Below are 8,453 nucleotides of genomic sequence, written 5' to 3'. Positions count from 1 at the left end.
TGCATTTGGGCAACCATTTATCCATTAGAGTGCCCTCAAGAACATTCATATGAGGTAGCGCTGGAAAAATTGTCTCCTTTACTCTCCTGCTCATTAAATCCAGCACTCAATGGCATGGCATTTACAATAGAACCATTATATAGTTATTTCTGTGGGTGCAGATTGATTTTCTTCTCAGGTTTGCGCATATTGTACGTGTCAACACTTATTCGTATAAGATCTCAATAATTATTTAAACAAATAATATTGTGCAGCGACAGTAAATCTGTTTGCTGCTATTTGTTCTTGTTCACAGCTAAATAATTGGCCGGATCACACGTTTGAGTGTGCTTAGAGGTTTTTCTCAGGAACGAACAATGACTATTGCCAAGCTTTGATTTTCTTGTAACGCTCAAGTCAATATGGCCTTTAGTGTGTTTGCTTGCCAGAGTAAAAGTTGATTATAGTTCATCACCTCCTTATTAAGAAGGGTCCACTTTTATTAAACTGTAAGTGGAAGTGCTCTAAGGAAACCTTTCCTAGACCAAACCTTTAGTGTTGTCACTTCTGATTTCTGTGAATAGGAAGTAATTACATAAAATGTGCAATGGTACTTAGGTTTATTGAAATAACCATAATTATGTTAATATATACAGTGCATGCAGTAATTTTGTATCCGCAGAAACAGTAATTACAGTATTTTCAGAAAGGTCATACGGTAGTTCCAGTAAAAGGACAATTTTTGTCACTCCCACCTAGGAGATGAATGCATCTTGAATCCAACAAAAGTCAGCAAATCTAAGGGTTTAAGGATGCTTAAATTTGCTTAATTTGCATGAATATGCTTTTTGTCCTTTTTACAGCTGATGTGCATGAAGGTCCCATTTTTGGGGAATCTAGAAATGTCAACAACATGACAAGTGCCTTTGCTTTTACTTATTTAGGTATATGTGTTTGAGTAATTGAGCCATTTCTCTTTATTCTATAAATCTCTTGACAACGATACTCCCGAATGGCAAATTAAAAAAAACCCACAAAAATAGATGCAACACTATTGCAGATTTCACATCTCAATTCTGAGTTATGATGGTGTAGTATGTGTACACTGTACACTTGTAATGTTTTAACTATTCAAACAATGTAATATTCTATTTAGAACAACTTAGCTACAGCTTTTTGCTGTCTGGAAGACAGTCAACATCCTGCACTGAAGGCCTGTCAGAATATTATCTTCTCTTCTTCTCATTATCTACACATTCAAGGGGCGGCATGGCTCAGGTGGTAAAGTGCTCGTCTCCCAGCCCAGAGGTTTTGGGTTTGATTCTCAGGTCTTGTGATCATGTTTAGGTGTCCTTGAGCAACCCCCTGTTTCTCCTCATGCTGCATCATCAGATGGTGAATGAGTGTTAATGAAGCACTTTGGGGCATATTCGCTAAGAATGCGCTGCGTTTGGTAATAACGCGAAATATTGCACCACAACTGCACCCGCAGTCTGCGCCCAGTTACCCACCTATTCACTAAGGATATTGCTCTAATCATATACCGGTGCAAACACGCCCACAAAACTGACAGCTCGGAGCAAATTTGCACCTGATTTACCACACATGGCAACGGATTTGCGCCAAGAACATTGTAGTATAGTAACCTTTGAGAGAAAGATGACATTTTATCATAAAGCGAGGTTGGACCGAGAGTAAGCGTTTAGAGCGCCATTAACTCATTCACTCCCAGCCATTTTTGCCCCCGGCTGTTTTACTGGATTTTGACAGATTTTACAAGGCCCACAGAATATTGTGTGTATTGCTATAAAAGCATGGAACCTATCAAAAGAAAGATTATAGTCTTTTCTTTCATCAGGAAAAAAAAAAGTATGTTTCTATCTGTTTCCGTTTTGCAGTAATTAGCAATAGAAGAGAGCTAAGTTTAATCAGTTTTCACAAATCTATTCAAAATTGTAAATAATTGAGCTTTTTTTCTACATGGCCCTGGTTGATCTCCTTTGCTCTGCTGCCACCTGCTGGCTGTTTGTGTAATAACTACCATTTCTGCAACCGTTCTTTGCAGTTGAGAGGCTGCATCAAAGCCTTCTGTATGCTCTAGAATAAAAAACAAAACAAAACAAAAAAACGTATAAATACGTCTTTGGGACACTTAGAACATTAAAAACGTATTTACACGTTATTGGGAGCAAATGAGTCCTCAGAGAGGACGACAACATCATTCATTCATAAAGTACAAATTATTGGTGCGATCGTTTTAAAAAAATATATTTTCAGTGGTTGGCGTGGGCGTATAGTATGCATCTGGCACGTAAGAATTGTCGTAAAATGCCTGAATCAGCCCGGGTTACGTTATGTGTCCTAAACTAACACGGAAATATTTCCCCCTCTCTCTCTCACGCGCTCTCTTTCTCGCCTCACTGCGTGATCAGCCACTCACGTTGTGCCGCAAATGGCATGCACTGCCGTCATGATCCTGGAGATCGAGGTGCGGCAGGTTTATACATGCTTTATACACGCGGTGTGGCTATGTGAATTAGACGCTGTATATCAATGAGTCTCATTTGCATTGGGGTGGGCATATTTCGCGTCAAATGTATTCAAATAAAAAAAAAAAAAAAATGTATTCAAATTACCTAAGTTACATACGCGCAAATCACACCGGCGCACAGTGGCGCATTCTGGTTGACAGTGCACTTAGTGACGGATTTCCACATCTGCGCGTGTTTCGTGAATTAGGCGCTCCCGGATTGCTCCATTTTTACCGGTTAGCGCGGTGCAAAGGCGACGCAAACCTTTCGTGAATAGGCCCCTTTGAGTATTAAACAGGTGAAAGCCTATTTACTATTATTTCATGGCATCATGGCTATGTGATTGTGAGACTTGGTAATGAAGTGATGAAGTGAGTTTTCATTGACATTTCATTCTCACTAAGTAGTATTTTCAAACGTTTAATGAGTATGGCAATTACCATTGTTTTGGTGAAAAGCCATACCATTTATTTTATTTTATTTTTTATTTTTTTGTGTGTGAAGTGCAAAACCTTTCAGCAGAACTGCACTTTTCTTTTTAGACTCCAGCCCTGTTTTGTGTTGAATGAGTAAATGGCTCATATTGACTTTGTTAGGAAAATATCAATGAAGAACAAAAACAAAATCCTCTGCCTTTATGAACAAGAGAGGGCACTTGGTCTCTGAGAGCAGACGGCGGTTATTGAACGTGGCACTTGTCTCACCAGAGATTTGAGACGTTAGGGCAAGCTGTTAACTGGCCATTTAATCAATGGTGGACAAACACCAGGAATTCTCAGCAGGGACTAAAAGGAGCAAGGAAGGACATCATGTGATGTTTGGTTATACACAAGCAAACGATGGTAACGTGTTTTATTCCATTGATCAATAGAGAGGTGTTACCTAGGCTCTAGAGACTTCTCAAGCAGCGATCAACCTTGTTTGAGGTCTTTGAATGACCTTAATGAGAGTAATTTGGAACATCAAGTGCTCCTGGTGTTGTCCTTCCCATTCTTTGTGCTGCCATCAAACCCTTTCAAGAAAATGTTGAGTAAACAATTAGCCAGTTGGAAAAGTTCCTGTTTTTTTTTATCCTGAAGTTTCAGTGACATCACATTATTCTGTGTGTGTTGTTTTAAAAGTAAATTAAAAAGTGAATGTTGGAGCTTATTTGATGATTCAGGTCAGTATTCAGCTCTACACTGTTATACCAAAAACCTCACAATACAGCCTTCGAATTGAAGTCTATTGACCTCACCTACAAGATGGGATGACTAAAGAGGCTGAGGGTAAAGGTAGTGGACTGGCCAAGCATGTCTTTGGCATTTTCACGTAGGGGTGTACTCACTTTTGTTGCCAAGGGTTTAGCTATTAACGGCTTTATTTTTAATTATTTTCAGGGAACAATTCATTTACATTAGGCGCTTTCACACCGCAGGAACTTATGAAGGAACTTCCCTATGTTCCGGGGGAGTTTGTCCAAAGTTTGCGTTCACACACAAAACCAGTTCCGGGTCTGGGGGGGTCGAAACGGTACTACCTAAGTTCCTAGGCCTGAGGAGGGTATTTGGGTGTACCCTGAACTACACAAGGTGGGGGCGTGTTGTCTAGTGTGTTATGATTGGTTGACTGGGTGAGGAGGTGTGTCGTTTTGGTTAGATGATTTTTTTTTTCCCGCGGTAAAGCCGCCATTTCTTCTTTACTATACTCTATCGGGCGCTACGACTTTTTCTTCAAACATTTCGGCAATGGAAGGATTAAAAAACCGAGAGGTGGACGGACGAGGAAGTACAGGCTCTCCTGAGCAAACATGGGACGATGAGACCCAACGGCACTTCGAAAGTCCAACAAGAAACGATAATAACCGCGAAGCTAGCAGAGTTAACATTACACACACAAAAGCAGGTGAGGGAAAAACTAAAGAAACTCCAACAGGACTAAAGGAAACTCAAGGACCACAACAACCACAGTGGAAATGACCGCAAAATTAATAAATGTATGAAAGACTGGACGACATTCTCGGCCACCGGATGGGTTGTACCACCAATAGTACAAAGGAGGACTCTGCAATCACCATGCTGGAAGCAATGTGCAAGGACACGGCAGTGTGCGAGGATTCATTGCCAACAGCCTTGCTAACACACGAAGGTAAGACAGAATTGCCTCATGCACATCTTTGTATATAAATTTATTTAGGTCGTTGCTTGGTCGCAACGTGGCTTTTACACCGCGCTAGCATTAAACTGTTAGCGTAGCATGTTAGCTTAAGCTTGGCAAAGTCACGCATCCAGGGCAACTCCGAGCCCATGTAATGTGAAATCATTCCTAAATCAATTAACCTAGTAAACGAAAAGTATTGTAGGCAGCTAACGCCGAAATAGCCCTGCTTTCAGTGACGAAATTGAAAAGCTTTGTGAAAAGGACGTGTGGAAGCTAGGCATACTATTCACTGCAAAACAACCACTTCGTTTTTTGTTCTGGTTTTTTTTCCCTTAATACAAAGCTCTGCATTCAACGTAACTAAAACGTTTTAACTTGTTAGCCTCATCACCTAACAACTCATAAAAAACAAAACAAAAAAAACAACAACTCATAAACAGTTCTAGGGAAACTGAAAAATAATGTTATGTACTGTGACTTACAGCTGGACCTTCTCTGCTCTCCTTTACGTTATGATGCCTCCCTGAACAGTCCTGGTATGTTTCATTTCATTTTATATAACTTCAAAAGCTTCATTTAAAACTTTTAAAGCAACACCCCACTCACAATTAATTTTGCTTCGTTGAATAAGGCAGTGTGTTTGTTTGTTTATTGGACATTATAAACAAATGAGTAGCAGTTAACATTTTAAAAGAAAGAAGAAACTTATTGCAATCATTCATAATAGTTTACATGTTCAAAGGAGTAGAAAGAAGTTAAAAACTTGTCTAGTCCTACCCATTCTTTATATCTACTGACTCATTTCATTAAAAAAAAAAAAAAAAAAAAAAAAAGTACATTACTGGAATGTATTAATTTACTACACATTTTCTTTTACTGGAATGTACTAAAAGAAAATGTGTAATCCTGCTTGTGTAAACAATTGCACCTTCACACATGCGTGCATTTGTCATTAACGTATGTACATGAAATTCATAGGCATACACAATAATAAATCCTCATACTCACATATACAATTTTCATTTCACTCATAATGGTGCATTGAGAAAGGGGGGAAAAAAAAAAAAAGTTACATTCCTGCAATTTTACTAGTGTGTATTGCCTAAAAAAGCTTCAAGTGCATGCCGCCATATTTGGCAATGTAGTGTGGCATATTCTGTTCTGTAACTATGAAAAATGAAAGTACATTAACGTGAGTGCCGTGTTTTACCCCTACCTAAATCATTGTACTGTACTCTTACTCATTGCACGAATCTGTTGAAACCGTTTAAGTCGATGCGTTAGGAAGGTACAAGCGAGGATGGTCCGTCCACAAGCAGAAACTGCGCCACTCGAACAGAGTTTCCTACCCCTTTGTCAAGTTCCAATAAGTTCAAAGTCATGTAACTGGAAGCTCATCAAAAGTATTTACTGTCACTTATTGTACATTTACATCCCTATAGGTTAGCGGACACGGGACCGAGACCACCTATTTTTGGAATACCTGCACCAATTTGATGAAAAGAAGGGGGAGTCCACGAGTGCAATGTTCTTAGAAGAAATGCAGTTGCACAAGGAGGACCTTGAACTCAGACGCGAGCAGCACAAGGAGGAAGTTGACCTCAGAAGCGAGGAGCGCAAGGAAGATCAACACGTGGCACATGAGCTGGTTGAACAAAGGCACAACGGAGAGTTCCAAATGGGCTTCCTGGCAGTCCAAAACAGACTTGTGGACACAAATAAGCCAAATGCATAAGTAATAAATGCTTTTGTTTTCATATCACTTTTGTGGTTCTGGGTTTTTTTCCACACGAATAAAAACTTATGCTCAATGAATTCTTTTTAATGTTTTTATTTTTGACAAACAGTAATGCAAACATAATTACAGCGTCCCACCATTCAGAGGTTCTGATGTTCTTCCACTCCCTGCGCGGAACACACCCAGATTGGTAGAAGTGGCAAATCTGAAACAGAAACACAACAAATTAATAAATGTTAATATCTACATTAATTACTTTTGTGCAACAGCCTTGTGATTTACATGACAGAATACCTTAAAATAGCGGAATATGCACCAATTTATGGCCCTATGATAAACCACTGGCTTGAGGTGGCAATCTGACACTTCCAAAATCAGCACTTTTCCCAAAATTCCGGCACCTTTGTTCTAACATTCGTGCATCGTCAAAGAAAGCAAGCCATTTCAACACTTTGGATCGGTCAATCATGTGTTTAACAGAAGAAAAAAAAAAGAAAAAAAACATGCGGACAGACTAACAATACATCCAGGTCCAACGGTATTATGAAATACGCAGCGTACATGTAGCGTGAACAGCAACTCGCCATCAAGCCCTATTTTGCCGTGAATTGCACGAGAACTAGGCAGGAAACACCAGTTTCCAGCGATTGCCCTTTTCATGGCAGAAAGTACGACAAAACATCCACAAACGACCGACGCGCGGGGACACACGCAAGTAGACGTGCAACTGAACGCGCCAGTCATACGATGTGTTTAAGGCACTAATACACTCTGTAACTTCATTTTTTTTTTTTCGTGTTCTCCACCTTGCAAGGGGAGCTCCGTTACATGTTACAGCTTAATTCCGATGTGAAATAAATTTCGTATAATTGTGTTTAAACCTTACCAGTGCACGTCTTCGTGCTTGCAGGTTTGACTGTCTTTCCAAGTGAGCAAGTCCTGCCCATTTCTCATCTTGATGTGGTAATACGGCGGGTCCCAATGGTTCTCATCAACCTTTCCCGTGAAGTTCTAATTGCTGCAAACACAACTCTGTACAACATGACAAGGAAAACGAAAAGATGATATGCCTTGTATCGTAACAAATGGCGATGGAGGGTCAAAGGTCGCGTTTTTCAACGTCACACTGGTTGTTTGTCATTCAGTTTTACCGGTACCGCCACTTGCTGGACAGGCGGGGTAGTGCTGTTTTTTTTCCTCCCCTGACATACGTCATCAGTCTCATTTGAATAAACTACCCTGCCTGCTTTCATGCCGTGTGAACGCAAACTCGTGGGCCGCTCACAAGTTCTTCGGACCCGGAACTGACTCTACCATGAACTCAAAGTTCCTGGGCTTTTTGGTGTGAAAGCGCCTATTGTGGCTCTACGCCGACTACTTTTCATTGTGTTGAAATGTCAGTATCTTGTTCTTCTGTATTGTTCCAGAAATGTGAGGGGTGTTCTCACTTTTGTGGTATACTGTATTTAGCAGGTGTGGTTTATGTACTGATGTGTTCAATAGACCACATTTTACATTCGCGCTTTGACTGTTCTTTTTTAACTCATTCACTCCCAGCCATTTTCATGCTCTATTGCTATCAAGACATGGAACCTACCAAAAGAAAAAATGTGTCTCTTCTTTCATCGGGGGGGGGGGGGGGGCGGGGACAGTATTTTTTTTTTTTTAATGATTTGTAGGAATTAGCATTAGAATTAGCTAAGTTTCATCATTATTCACAAACCTGTTGAAAATACTGGGAAAAAAAGAGCTTGTTGCAACATGGACCTGGTTGATCTCTTATACTTTGCTGCCACCTGCTAGCCGTTTTTTGTTTTTTTTGTTTTTTATTGTAATGAGTACCATCGCTTTAAGCGACCGCTTCAGGTCAGAGACTGCATCAAAACCTTCATACAAAAACTCTAGCATACAAAAACCTAAAAAACGTATAAATACGTCTTTGGGAGTGAATGCGTTAACCACAGATCTTTTACATTACATGCTACTTCAGGTCTATACTCGGAGTTTTAGTGATCAAGGTCAGTGCTCCTTCCCTAGACCTGACTTTCCTTGTCAGTATTCCATGC

General features: G+C 40.0%; 1 long non-coding RNA gene across 1 annotated transcript; it reads left to right on the top strand.

Moving 5' to 3' along the window:
* The first annotated feature begins 3,919 nt into the window (after positions 1-3,919).
* On the top strand, positions 3,920-6,464 carry LOC144001806 (uncharacterized). Its single transcript, XR_013278597.1, has 3 exons — positions 3,920-4,637; positions 5,134-5,185; positions 6,092-6,464. It is a non-coding gene; the product is annotated as an uncharacterized LOC144001806 (long non-coding RNA).
* Positions 6,465-8,453: the final 1,989 nt, after the last annotated feature.

The sequence above is a fragment of the Festucalex cinctus genome, chromosome 14 (genome assembly GCF_051991245.1).
Source record: "Festucalex cinctus isolate MCC-2025b chromosome 14, RoL_Fcin_1.0, whole genome shotgun sequence".
Taxonomy (NCBI): domain Eukaryota; kingdom Metazoa; phylum Chordata; class Actinopteri; order Syngnathiformes; family Syngnathidae; genus Festucalex; species Festucalex cinctus.
This window is presented reverse-complemented; position numbering and strand designations above follow the sequence as displayed.